Raw genomic sequence first — 14,013 nt, 5'->3', positions numbered from 1 at the left:
TGAATGTTTCCACATTCATTTCCATAGTAAGGCAGTGTCTACATGAAGAAACAAGTTTGACTGACTTTACCTGCCAAATTGATCAGAAAAAGAACAAAACAGCCATTTAGTCCACAGAATTAAAGCAGTTTATGTGTACAAATCACCTTGGTGACTTGTCAACCCCAAAACTTGCATAATGGTATGTCACTTTGGAGCCTATAGTATTACAAGGAAGCAAAGCAGTGGGACTCACCATCAAGGAACTGATGGCACGTGGTAAAGAGTAAAGGAGGCATTATCAGTTGTGGGACTTGGAGTTACAGCTGGGGTTATCCTGTGTCTGTGAAACTGGAGGTGTCATTTAGGTCATTTCACCTGTTTTCTCATCTGTGCGAAAAAGAATTGGACTAGATAGTTTCTAATGTCCCTGACAACTTTTCATTCTTTTCTTCTATGTTATAGGTAGAGTCACATCAGTAGTAATTACTATTTAAACTGGTTTCAGTAAACATGATGCTACTTGTAAATTCATTCTTTTATACAAAAGACCATAAGATATAATTGCATTGTGTTCATTACTATCAGAATGTAAGTTTTAAGGCATTAGGGCCTAACTCACCCACTGCCACAGACAATAAAAAGTGGCAACAATGTCAGATTAACTTCTAGAAGTGTTTAATTCAAGTACTAAAAAATTCAGCAACGAGTTTATTGTCCTTTCTGTTTGAGGAGGAAAAGGACTAATAGACCGTAGTATGTGCTTGTGGTTGTGTGGGAACAGACAGACTTAGAGAAGCTTTGCTTTTTCTGACAAGTTAGTGACAGAAAGTAGTATGGTAGATTTCATCATGACACCCACAGTAAGGAGTGGCAAGTTGCATTCTTGTGGAAGTGGGTTAGGATCAGAACTATGGAAATGCAACATTTGTTCCTCATTCCTGTTCATTGTCTTTTTTTGTGCTCTGTGATAGTATCACCTCCTCCCCACCCTCCCCTTATTACAATCCTGATTATGGTAACCTTCCCCACAAGGAGTCACTTCATTTTTCTTTCACTCAAGGTTTCTTCTTATAACTTATTTTGAATGGCATTGACTCTCTTTGAATGGCATTGACTCACTTCATTTTTCTTTCACTCAAGGTTTCTTCTTATAACTTATTTTGAATGGCATTGACCCTCCCCTTATTACAATCCTGATTATGGTAACCTTCCCCACAAGGAGTCACTTCATTTTTCTTTCACTCAAGGTTTCTTCTTATAACTTATTTTGAATGGCATTGACTCTCTTCCCCTCAGACACAATGATGTTTTGTTGATGTTTGACCTCTATTCTTTCATACATATATGCCTAGAAGAACAACATCAAAGTATCTACCACTTGACCATTTCCCTTTCACCTTACTTCTTCAGTAGTTTTTCTGAAAGCATCTCTCTTGTTCTTCTATTTCCATACCATGTCTATTTCATTTGTAACCTCATTAGATAAAACCTATGTGTAATTCTGTTTTGTATATCGCCTTTTATATTATTAACACTCAGGAAAATAGCGTAAGAATTTCAGTCTGCAGTGCTGTCAATCTGTCACCTTTCATGCACTACTTTAAAATTCCAAAAATGTAAATGAAGTAATTAACCTGATATGAAACAGTGACATATAATTGACTTTTTAATTAGTGAACTACCGACTTTTTTTTATATCTTTGCCATTTTATAGGATTTCATATTGGCTAAGTTTGGCTATGTAACAAAAGGTGTGATGTAACAAAAATTCTGCTTCCTACCATAGTAAATACTGATGCTTATTAAACATCCTGTACTGTGCTGCCTAAGTATATTTATTTTAGATTCTTACTGTTTGAATTATTTCATACTCATGAAACTAAGGCATTATTTAATGTTGGTGGAATATAGACCCCAAATCATTGACTCAACCAGTGGAATATCCTTGAAAGAAGTGCTAATGAACAGACACATGAAGGAAAATGGAATTTGAAAAAATAGCCCAGAGAATAATTCTCCTTCATTCACACATAAACCCTTCCTCAGTGTAAATTTTTCAGTGCCATCTTGCATTGGAGCTGTCATCAGATGTCTGAATGACAGGTTTCAGGGTTCTCCTCTTCCTGTTAGTAATCTGAAGTGCTACTCTAGTATTTTCCATTACGGTGGATATTGATAGAGGACGCTTAGAGCATAGTGACTATTGTTTATGGTTCCCTAGTACATGAACTCAGAAGTGCTCTTTTACTACATGTAGTATTTGTACATGTTTTCTACCTGTGAATATACAGCCATAGTCATAGAGGTAAATAGCTACTTTCACTCCAACCCCATGTTTTCTTCCGTGCAATGTAAATATGGTTTTGTACAGTAAATACAACCTTCAGAAGTCCTATCTCGGTTGAACATATTTCAAACCATTTACTCCCACAGACTCATCATCTCAGGAATGTGAGATGTGCTTTCATAAGAAAAATTACTCCAACATATTGTCAGGATCATAAATTCTAAGTTAAAGGATTGTCCTACATTTTTTAGTCAGTACAGTGTACATTGAAACAGCCTTTATAACTAGTTAGTTGAATAGAAATTTCTTCCACATCAGTATTCAGTTGGCTGTTTAAGCAGGCACACAAGCTACAGGTATTTAGCATAAATTCCTAGATAGAATAGCCACCTGGAGATCCTTGTTCAAATATTTTGAAACAATGTAGGAAGCCTATGACTTACACTTATTACAGGGATGTCACTTTCCCGTTTAAAAATGGGTGTCAACTTCTTCCCAATGTTTGGCAACTCTAATCACCCACAATTTTTAAAATTTTATCATTATTTTTAAAATTTTTATTGGAGTATAGTTGCTTTACAATGTTGTGTTAGTTTCTACTGTACAGCAAAGTGAATCAGCTATATGTATACATATATCCCCTCTATTTTAGATTGCTTTCCCATTTAGGTCACCACAGAGCATTGAGTAGAGTTCCCTGTGCTATACAGTAGGCTCTCATTAGTTACCTGTTTTATAGGTAGTATCAATAGTGAAATCAGAGCTGATGCTTTTATTTTTTATACAGCAGGTTCTTATTAGTTATCTCTTTTATACATACTAGTGTATACATGTCAATCCCAATCTCCCAATTCATCACACCACCACCACCACCACCCCCTGCTTTCCCCCTTTGGTGTCCATAGATTTGTTCTCTAACATCTGTGTCTCTGTTTCTGCCTTGAAAACCGGTTCATCTGTACCATTTTTCTAGATTCCACATATATGCGTTAATATTCGATATTAGTTTTTCTCTTTGTTACTTCACTCTGTATGACAGTCTCTAGGTCCATCCACATCTCTACAAATGACCCAATTTAGTTCCTTTTTATGGCTGAGTAATATTCCATTGTATATATGTACCACATCTTCTTTATCCATTCGTCTGTTGATGGGCATTTAGGTTACTTCCATGACCTGGCTATTGTAAATAGTGCTGCCGTGAACATTGGGGTGCATGTATCTTTTTGCATTATGGTTTTCTCTGGGTATATGCCCAGTAGTGGGTTTGCTGGGTCATATGGTAATTCTATTTTTGGTTTTTTAAGGAACCTCCATACTATTCTCCACAGTGGCTGTATCAATTTACATTCCCACCAACGGTGCAAGAGGGTTCCCTTTTCTCCACACTCTCTCCAGCATTTATTGTTTGTAGATTTTCTGATAATGCCCATTCTAACTGGTGTGAGGTGATACCTCATTGTAGTTTTGATTTGCATTTCTCTAATAATTAGTGGTGTTGAACAGCTTTTCATGTGCCTCTTGGCCATCTGTATGTCTTCCTTGGAGAAATGTCTATTTAGGTTTTCTGCCCATTTTTGGATTGGGTTGTTTGTTTTTTAAATATTGAGCTGCATGAAATGTTTATATATTTTGAAGATTGATCCTTTGTCCATTGATTCATTTGCAAATATTTTCTCCCATTCTGAGGGTTGTCTTTTCATCTTGTTTATAGTTTCCTTTGCTGTGCAAAAGCTTTTAAGTTTCATTAGGTCCCATTTGTTTATTTTTGTTTTTATTTGCATTACTCTAGGAGGTGGGTCAAAAAAAGATCTTGCTGTGATTTATGTCAAAGAGTGTTCTTCCTATGTTTTCCCCTAAGAGTTTTATAGTGTCTGGTCTTACATTTAGGTCTTTAATCCATTTTTAGTTTATTTTTGTGTATGGTGTTAGGGAGTGTTCTAATTTCATTCTGTTACATGTAGCTGTCCAGTTTTCCCAGCACCACTTATTAAAGAGACTGTCTTTTCTCCACTGTATATCCTTGCCTCCTTTGTCATAGATTAGTTGACCATATGTCCGGAGTTTATCTCTGGGCTTTCTATCCTGTTCCATTGATCTGTATTTCTGTTTTTGTGCCAGTATCATATTGTCTTGATTACTGTGGCTTTGGAGTATAGTCTGAAGTCAGGGAGTCTGATTCCTTATAGTTTTCTGAATACAGGTCTTTTACCTCCATAGGTAGGTTTATTCCTAGGTATTTTGTTGTTGTTGTTGCAATGGTGAATGGGATTGTTTCCTTAATTTCTCTTTCTGATCTTTCATTGTTAGTGTATAGGAATTCAGGAGATTTCTGTGCATTAATTCTGTATCCTGCAACTTTACCAAATTCATTGATTGTCTCTAGTAGTTTTTTTTGTAGTATCTTTGTCAGGGTGACGGTGGCCTCATAGAATGAGTTTGGGAGTTTCCTTCCTCTGAAATTTTTTGGAAGAATTTGAGAAAGATGGGTGTTAGCTCTTCGCTAAATGTTTGGTAGAATTTGCTTGTGAAGCCTTCTGGTCCTGGACTTTTGTTTGTTGAAAGATTTTTAATCACAGTTTCAATTTCATTACTTGTGATTGGTCTGTTCATATTTTCTATTTCTTCCTGGTTCAGTCTTGGAACGTTATACCTTTCTAAGAATTTGTCCATTTCTTCCACGTTGTCCATTTTATTGGCACAGAGTTGCCTGTAGTAGTCTCTTATGATGCTTTGTATTTCTGTGGTGCCTTTTGTAACTTCTCCTTTTTCATCTCTATTTTTATTGATTTGAGTCCTCTCCCTCATTTTCTTGATGAGTCTGGCTAAAGGTTTATCAATTTTGCTTATCTTCTCAAAGAACCAGCTTTTAGCTTTATTGATCTTTGCTATTGTTTTCTTTGTTTCTACTTCATTTATTTCTGCTCTGATCTTTATGATTTCTTTCCTTCTACTAACTTTGGGTTTTGTTTGTTCTTCTTTCTCTAGTTTCTTTAGGTGTAAGGTTAGATTGTTTATTTGAGATTTTTCTTGTTTCTTGAGGTAGGATTGTATAGCTATAAACTTCCCTCTTAGAACTGCTTTTGCTGCATCCCATAAGTTTTAGATCATTGTGTTTTCATTTTCATTTGTCTCTAGGTATTTTCTGATTTCCTCTTTGATTTCTACAGTGATCTCTTGGTTATTTAGTAATGTATTGTTTAGCCTCCATGTGTTTGTGTTTTTTTACATTTTTTCCCTGTAATTTATTTCTAATCTCATAGCCTTGTGGTTGCAAAAGTTGCTTGATATGACTTCAATTTTCTTAAATTTACCAAGGCTTAACTTGTGACCCAAGATGTGATCTATCATGGAGAATGTTCCGTGTGCACTTGAGAAGAAACTGTAGTCTGCTGTTTTCGGATGGAATGTCCTAAAAATATCAATTAAATCTATATGGTCTATTGTGTCATTTAAAGCTTGTGTTTCCTCATTAATTTTCTGTCTGGATGATCTGTCCATTGGTGCGAGTGAGGTGTTAAAGTCCCCCACGATTATTGTGTTACTGTCAATTTCCTCTTTTATAGCTGTTAACACTTGCCTTATGTATTGAGGGGCTCCTATGTCGTGTGTATATATATATTTATAATTGTTATATCTTCTTCTTGGATTGATCCCTTGATCATTAAGTAGTGTCCTTCCTTGTCCCTTGTAACATTCTTTATTTTAAAGTCTATTTTATCTGATATGAGTATTGCTACTCCAGCTTTATTTTGATTTCCATTTGCATGGAATATCTTTTTCCACCCCCTCACTTTCAGTCTGTATGTGTCCCTAGGTCTGAAGTAGGTCTCTTGTAGACAGCATATATATGGGTCTTGTTTTTGTGTCCATTCAGCGAGTCTGTGTATTTTGCTTAGAGCATTTAATCCATTCACATTTAAGTTAATTATCGATACGTATGTTACTATTACCATTTTCTGAATTGTTTTGGGTTTGTTTTTGTAGGTCCTTTTCTTCTCTTGTGTTTCCCACTTAGAGAAATTCCTTTAGCATTTGTTGTAGAGCTGGTTTGGTGGTGCTGAATTCTCTTAGCTTTTGATTGTCTGTAAAGCTTTTGATTTCTCCATCAAATCTGAATGAGATCCTTGCTGGGTACAGCAATCTTGGTTATAGGTTCCTCCCTTTCATCACTTTAAATATATCGTGCCATTCCCTTCTGGCTTGCAGAGTTTCTGCTAAGAAATCAGCTGTTAACCTTATGGGGATTCCCTTGTATGTTATTGGTCATTTTTACCTTGTTGCTTTTAATAATTTCTCTTTGCCTTAATTTTTGTCAGTTTGATTACTATGTGTCTTGGCATGTTTCTCCTTGGGTTTATCCTGCCTGGGACTCTCTGTGCTTCCTGGACTTGGATGACTATTTCCTTTCCCATGTTAGGGAAGTTTTTGACTATAATCTCTTCAAATATTTTCCCGGATCCTTTCTCTCTCTCTCCTCCTTTTGGACCCCTGTAATGCGAATGTTGGTGCATTTAATGTTGTTCCAGAGGTCTCTTAGGCTGTCTTCATTTCTCTTTATTCTTTTTTCTTTATTCAGTTCTGTGGCAGTGAATTCCACCATTCTGTCTTCCAGGTCACTTATCCATTCTTATGCCTCAGTTATTCTGCAGTTGATTCCTTCTAGTGTATTTTTCATTTCAGTTATTGTATTGTTTATCTCTGTTTGTTTGTTCTTTAATTCTTCTAGGTGTTTGTTCTTTAATTCTTCTATGTCTTTGTTAAACATTTCTTGCATCTTCTCAATGTTTGCCTACATTCTTTTTCCAATGTCCTGGATCATCTTCACTATCATTATTCTGAATTCTTTTTCTGGAACATTGCCTAGCTCCACTCCATTTAATTGTTTTCCTGGGGTTTTATCTTGTTCCTTCATCTGGTACATAGTCCTCTGCCTTTTCGTTTTGTCTACCTTTCTGTGAATGTAGTTTCCATTCCACACGCTGCAGGATTGTAGTTCTTCTTGCTTCTACTGTCTTGTAGCCTGAAGTCAAAGCTGATTTCTCAAGGCCTGTGCTTTCCTACGGAATCAGTCTTGTTGTCTTGTAGTTCAGAAACCAATTCAGTGGGCAGGGCTTGGGGACTGCTGATGTGTCCATGGCAGCCAGGCTGAGGCTCCTCTTCAGGAGGGAACTGCTGGGTAGGCACAGAGGGCACCTGCACCTTCAGACGTGAGCTTGGGTGGAGTAGCAGGAGGTTTGGGAGCTGGAGCAGTCCATTCACCCTGAAATTCCTCCTTGGTCATAGCCTTTCCATCAGTTGCCTGCTCTTTCTTTTCTGTCTCTTCAGTGTCTCAGCGGAATGTCTAATAACCCACAGTTGATTCACACATTCTCTTTTAAAAACATTTTGGTGGTCTTACTTTACTATGTCAATGGATCAATGCCTACACTAGAATCTAAAAGTAAGACTCCCCCAACATATGCAAATAAGACCAGTGCCACACCATTTCTACATAAACCTGAGACTACATTTGAAGAAATATGATCAAATGAAGATTAACCTGAATTTCTAGAGACAAAAACTCAGAAATGTCTGAGGGTATAGTGTAAGTGAGATCTGGAAAAGAATCAAAATCACAAATGTCTTTAGTCCCAAAATTTATATAACTCATTGCTTATTTTCCTTTTATTATAGAAAATAAAGGCTGAGATCTGAAAAGGTAACATAGCTACTTTTATGGTGAAATCTTTCTGCCCATGCTCACCTTGCCTTTTTCCCTCCCAATACTACCAGGTGTGAGTTTATCATAGCAGACATTAAGTAGTGATGATTGCATTTTTTATTTGAAGTTTGGAGTTATTTTGTAACTCCATTCAGGTTTGAAATCACAAGTATACCTTGCTTTATCTGACATATACAATTCATTTGAAATTCAGAAAATCAAATTATTTCCCAGTAGATTTATAGGATAACTTTTGCAATTTGTGATTTTGATTTCTCTATGCTTTTCAATTTTCAGTGCTTCTGTGTCTTTTAATTGTGTGTTTTTCCCTTTATAATCTTTAGTTAGCGCATATTGCAAAATTTGATGAGATAGATAATACAACGTCAGAATGTGAGACCTAAAATGTAAGATAAATGTACTTGATCTCATAGATATCAGTTAAGTCATCATGTAAGCTTGAGTACACAAATATGACAATAGAGTACTAGACATATTGGAAGGATAATTTAGATTTGAATGGACAAGGCTAATGCTTAATTTTAATTCTGGCCTGTGGTGGCCATTGTGACATACTGCCTAGTAGCTCCTTCAATAAAGGAGTTGTTGCCCCAAGTCCTGGGAGTGCTTTCAGCAGACAGCCTTCAGCTGTCTGCCCCTTGAGGGATTTCCTTGGCTGCTGTGGGTATCCATATTCAAAGACAGAACAGTGTGGGAGGTTAAGGGCCGAGCCATCTGGGCCCAACTTGGGATGACTCTGAAGGGTCGTTCTAGGTCCAGAGCTCCCCTGGGGTTATGCAAGGTTGTCTGGGACCTGCATCTTACATTGACTTCTCTCTGCCCATTCTTGCTTTGTTCCCCTCCCTTCCTCAGATGTTGATCCTAAGGGCACTCCTTTGTAACATCCTGCATGCTAAATTCGGTCTCAGAGTCTGTTCCCTGGGGAACCCATCCTATGGTCTATTTCTAAATATGCCAAACCAGACGTTGCTGTAACTTCCTAACCATCACTTTCCCTGATCTATTCCATTTTGTAAATAGCGCCTCCATTCATTCCACAAATAATTTTTGAGCACCTACTATGTGCCAGTCACTGTGTTGGCCCAGCAAATATGATCCTCCCCTCTGGGAGCCTACATTTCAGTGGGGAAGAAAGATAGTGAACAAATCATTACCAGTATAATAAGTATTTCAGCTGGTTAAATGTAGGGTATTATATACAGATAGCCACGGTATAAAGACACAGGATTTGGAATTAATGGGTTTAGCTGAGCCACATACTAAGTGTGTGAATATGGGCAAGTCACTTTCTCTAAGCATCACTTTCCTCATCTATAAAACAGATCCATAATCCCTCAACTACCAATCTATTTTAAAAGAAATTGTTCTATCTAAAGAGATAGTCTATATATAAATACTCAGAATATTAAGGGTCTCTACAGAATTTATCTGAACCTGGCTTCCTTCCTGAATTATGAGTTCTTCCCAAAGGTGAAAAATCAACCTAATGGTAATAATGTATTACCTAGAACAGTTGATAAATTAGAATATCACTCCCCCATTTATGCCAGGTAACAGAGTATGCAGCCTTTAAAATATGTTGAAAACAATACTGATAATTGGAACCTGAATTTTTTATAAAAATATTGTTAAATTTGTAGAATAACTTTGAAAACTTTAATGAAATTTCAGATGCACCAACATCTATGTAGAAATTCAACATAGAGGTTTTTTTCCCAGGTTTAGCGAGGTATAATTGACAATTAAATTTTGTGTATATTTAAGGTGTACAACCTGATGACCCTAGTATCTGTATACATTGTGAAATATTCAACCACAGCCAAGCCAATCAACATATCCATCACCTCACACCTAAGGTAAAGGCTTTTAAGAGAAATTTGTTAAATAACATGATCTCCTGCACTCAGTTATCTACTATGTATCTTTGTGGCAGGAAATTGTATCCTTTTATCTTTCTTTTTCCCAGACCTAAAGAAACTGCTATGCTTTCAAACTTAAGTATATTAACATTCTCCCAGCTGAATGTTTATGCCTGCCCCTGCCAAACCTATAATATACCAAAGTATTTATAGTATATAATACTTAAATTATCTACTATCAATATAAGTGCTCATAAGTGATTTTTCAACTTAGTATTGTGAACATGCTTACTACCTATTTGCATCAGAAACATTTCTTGGTATGTAGTACATTTATAAAGTTTTAAAAAGTTTTCTCATTTTTCCGTTTAAGACCGCGTATTGTCATCATTTAAACATCTCCTTTGCTAAGCCTGCCTTAGTGTTTTGGACTGGCAGTGTTTTTAGCCCTTACTTACACTTTTATGATATATCCACTTCATATATATTCATTGTAATTTTCAAATCTGTGTTTTATAATATCTTGCCAACTTATGGTCAGTCTTCTAACATTACATAATAAAACATTTTAATCAAATAAGTCACCTTGATGAAGTCTTACACTGGCTTTTTAATCTGTGACCTCTTTTATTTTTTTTTCTTATAATTAACTTGCTGTTTTCTGGATTAATAAAGTAAGTTTCTCATACTGTGGCTTTTTTTCTCACATCATGTGTTTTTGTAAGGCACTGGTCTTCTTTCCCAACTCCCAGATTGTCAGTCACTTAATATTTGTTTTGTTTTGTTTTGTTTTGTTTTTTTCTTTTTCTTTTCAACCTACCTTCCACATGCTTTTTTGTTGTTGAAGGAGTCTGCACGTGGCAGCATGGTCTAGGCATGAAAGGAAAAGGAAGTTATTACTGCTCTCTTCTGGCCGCCTGCAATAATAAATCATAACTTGCCATTCCCTAACTGGTGGCTGGAGACTTATCTTCATAAATGCATGTGACCCAAGAAGTTTCAGTTTACATACCCTATCCCTTGGGGTTCTTGCCCGTAGAGAGCCTTTTCCTTCCTGAAATTAGACAAAGGTTGTAAGAATTGAAGCTAGGGCTTCAAAGCACAGGAAAAGAGAATGTTGTCTTATCCTGTTGTTACAGTGGAGCTCCAGCTGGCCATGTTTACCTACCCAGGGTGTGAGGCTGCATGTCCATCTGTGAGGGGCCGCACAGCGCTGAGGCTTGCCCTTAAGTTTGGAACTTAGGAACTTTGGGAAATATTTCTTGTATGTTTTTCTACATGGTTACTTTTTTAGTGACAACTCTCTAAGTTTAGGTATATCCTTAAATTGCTAAGCATTGAGCACAAAGATTTACTCATTTGCTAGAGTGACATTTAACTTCTGTATTATACATTCAGTGACCATATAATTTACTATCCAAATCAAAACACTTTTAACTGTGAAAGGGGACATTATTAATAACTATACCAGGTCAACAGGCATAAACCAGGACTGTCTTGGACTATCTGAAATGTGTGATTATCCTATTTATACCTAATTATTTCCTTTGAAAACATTTAAGCAAGCCCAAATCGCTTTACATAATGGAGAAAGTTGGGGTGGAGGTGGGTGTAGTAACTGTATGACACTTCTTAACTGCTACCCTGTCAGCACAAATGTTGATGTCACTGAAGAGTACATAGATAACCATATCTAAAAGGAAGGATACATTTTAGAAATTAAAAATGAATGTCAAGGTAGTAATAATAGTAGCTGACAGTATTGATTGCTTACATGCCTTATTTATCCTTCAGCCACCCTATGAAGTGACTCCCACTTTTGTTATTCTTATAATTAGTTTTGATTAATAATATATTTGTTATTATTCCCATTTTTGTATTCTTATAATGATTAACCAAAAATAAAAATGCTAAGGACATCTTATTCCAAAGCCTGTGTGTGTTTTAGCTACAACACTATACTGCCTTCCTCTGGACATACTTCATATCTCTGTGATTACCTTTTTAAAAATATAGTCAGCTATACTCCCTTTTATGCAAAAAACAGCGGTAAAGAGACTCTCTCTCTGCCAGCTTGGCACTGCTGAGCCATGGCTCCGTGCTTTGTAGCCAGCCCAGTAATTCTGAAAGGGTTCGCTGGTGCCCAGAAAGTGAGGTTGCCACAGTACGGCTTCAACAATTGTTTTAGCGTGGTGCTCTTACTGGTCTAGTATTCTGATTACAGGACTTTAAACAGACGCAATAATCAGCTCTTTCTACTCCTCAGACAGGTGATTTTAGAATTATTGAACCACATACTCTAAGGAAAAAGCAGCCCTTCATAAATTTTTTTTCCTTTATGGATATATGACCCTTTAAAAAATAATATTGTCATTAAATGCATTCTAAATTAAGCTTCTGTTACCTTCTACATTGAGAAAGGAGAATGCACTAGTTTACACATAAGGCGTAGTTTGCATTATATGTTTTTATGGGATCCTCTACTATAATTGTGTACCGTGTGTCAGGTGCTCTGCAAGTTGCTTTATGTTTAGTTCATGTCATCTCACAATAACTCTATGACTTAGTTTATTTATTATCTCCCTTTTACATGTGATGAAATAGAGACACTGAAAAAGTTGAAATAATTAACTCAAGGTGTTACTACCAGAAGTGGCAGAGCAGGGATTTGAATCCAGGGAATCTGACTCCAAGGTCCTTGAATCTAACCACCGCACTCCTTATGAAGACTGCTTACTTGAAAGCTTCTGCTTTTGAAGGAGGAAAAAAAAAAAGTGAATGCCGATAAGAAGCGTGAACTGTAACATGTGAGAGCTGAGTGTCATACTTGTCTGAATTGCTGGCTGGGCAGTTTAGTCTTCATATTTCATCTACCGAAGTGTGTACGTATTCCATTATAATCACTAGAGGTGCTTCAAGAGCCTTGGGTAATAGAACCAAAGTTTTAATGTTGCAGCAAAGATATTTGTTCTGTGGGTGGTATGCTATTGGGATAGACCTGTACAAAAGAATCTTCAGGAAGACGTTAACAGAAAAGACTCTACCAAACCCATTGGCAGCTGGTTAGTCATCTTGGCCCAGGGCACATTTCTAACACGGTAGGCCTGATAGCACAGAGGACAGTGCACCACTCGCTAGGGAACATACAGGGAGAACTGTAAAATGATGGGAGAGGCTTGTGGTAAAATACCAGAGTTTGTCGGACCACATAAAGACTTCACTCAAGTAGAAGCACTGAGTGTAATTATAATCTGCATAACGAAAATGTGAAAAGGTATCAGCTTTTCATACTTTCCAAACTTTGGAACAACTTAATCTGAAATCTTAACTTGAGAAGCTCTAGAGGGAGCTAATCTATTTATATACATATGTATTTTTTTAAAGACATCTCAAATCTCAACCGTGCTATTAACCAGACTGAGGATTCATTCATGCTCATACAGTAGTAATGATCTTCAAATTTATAAACGTACAGTAGTGTCAGATCTTCATCTGAAGGAAACATGGGTTATTTGATTTTCTTTGAGAATTCTTTCCTGTACAAGTGATTCACATGCTGTAACCCTCACAGTACATATGTGTAACACATGTCAGAATTTAAAAAGAAAGTAATGGCTTTTGCTGATGAAAGAGTTTTAAAATATTTCCCTCAAAAACATGTTTAAAATATATATGCAAATATAAATATGGGTCTACATGCACATATATACATCCCTACCCCTAAGCCACACTGGCTCTTTCGGGAGGTCCCCTTGGACTTTAAAATATAAGACATATTTATTCTGAGTGCTGTGGCTGCTGGGTCACAAATATGGGAAATAAAATTATCTGTTTCTTCTTTTAGGTTAGGGTGAAGACAACCCAGTTCAGGTCAGGGTTCACTTCTTTTTCAGGTTGGCAGTATTGAATCTAGTATTAGGTTGGATTTATAATTTCCAGAATCCAAGGCCCTGGAGTAGAGACACGAACCTACCCCCACAGATTTCATGGTAGAGCATCCCTATAACATCAACATTTCCCTGCCTTCAAAAGCTTATCTTCTAAGCTAAGACAAATGGACAGCAACTTTTTCATTTGATTTAGTGGAAATAAAAGAGTCTTTATGTTTTCCTTTGCTAAAAGTAGCTCACGGTAGAGTTCTAGAAGAAATGAAATCCACA

General features: G+C 36.6%; 1 protein-coding gene across 10 annotated transcripts in view; it reads left to right on the top strand.

The window, feature by feature from the left end:
• The window catches only part of ARB2A (ARB2 cotranscriptional regulator A), a 427,541-nt gene that overhangs the window by 257,160 nt on the left and 156,368 nt on the right, over positions 1–14,013 (top strand). The window contains exons 10-11 of one of the 10 annotated variants that reach the window (XR_016392455.1): positions 9,759–9,850; positions 12,458–12,735. The exons of the other annotated variants lie outside the window; for them this stretch is intronic. The gene's annotated coding sequence lies outside the window, so the exon portion shown is untranslated. The remainder of the gene's footprint in view (positions 1–9,758; positions 9,851–12,457; positions 12,736–14,013) is intronic. 10 annotated transcript variants of the gene reach the window in all.

This window comes from Delphinapterus leucas, chromosome 3 (genome assembly GCF_059928025.1).
Source record: "Delphinapterus leucas isolate spDelLeu-1000000601 "Yukka" chromosome 3, BTC_Dleu_Yukka2, whole genome shotgun sequence".
Taxonomy (NCBI): domain Eukaryota; kingdom Metazoa; phylum Chordata; class Mammalia; order Artiodactyla; family Monodontidae; genus Delphinapterus; species Delphinapterus leucas.
This window is presented reverse-complemented; position numbering and strand designations above follow the sequence as displayed.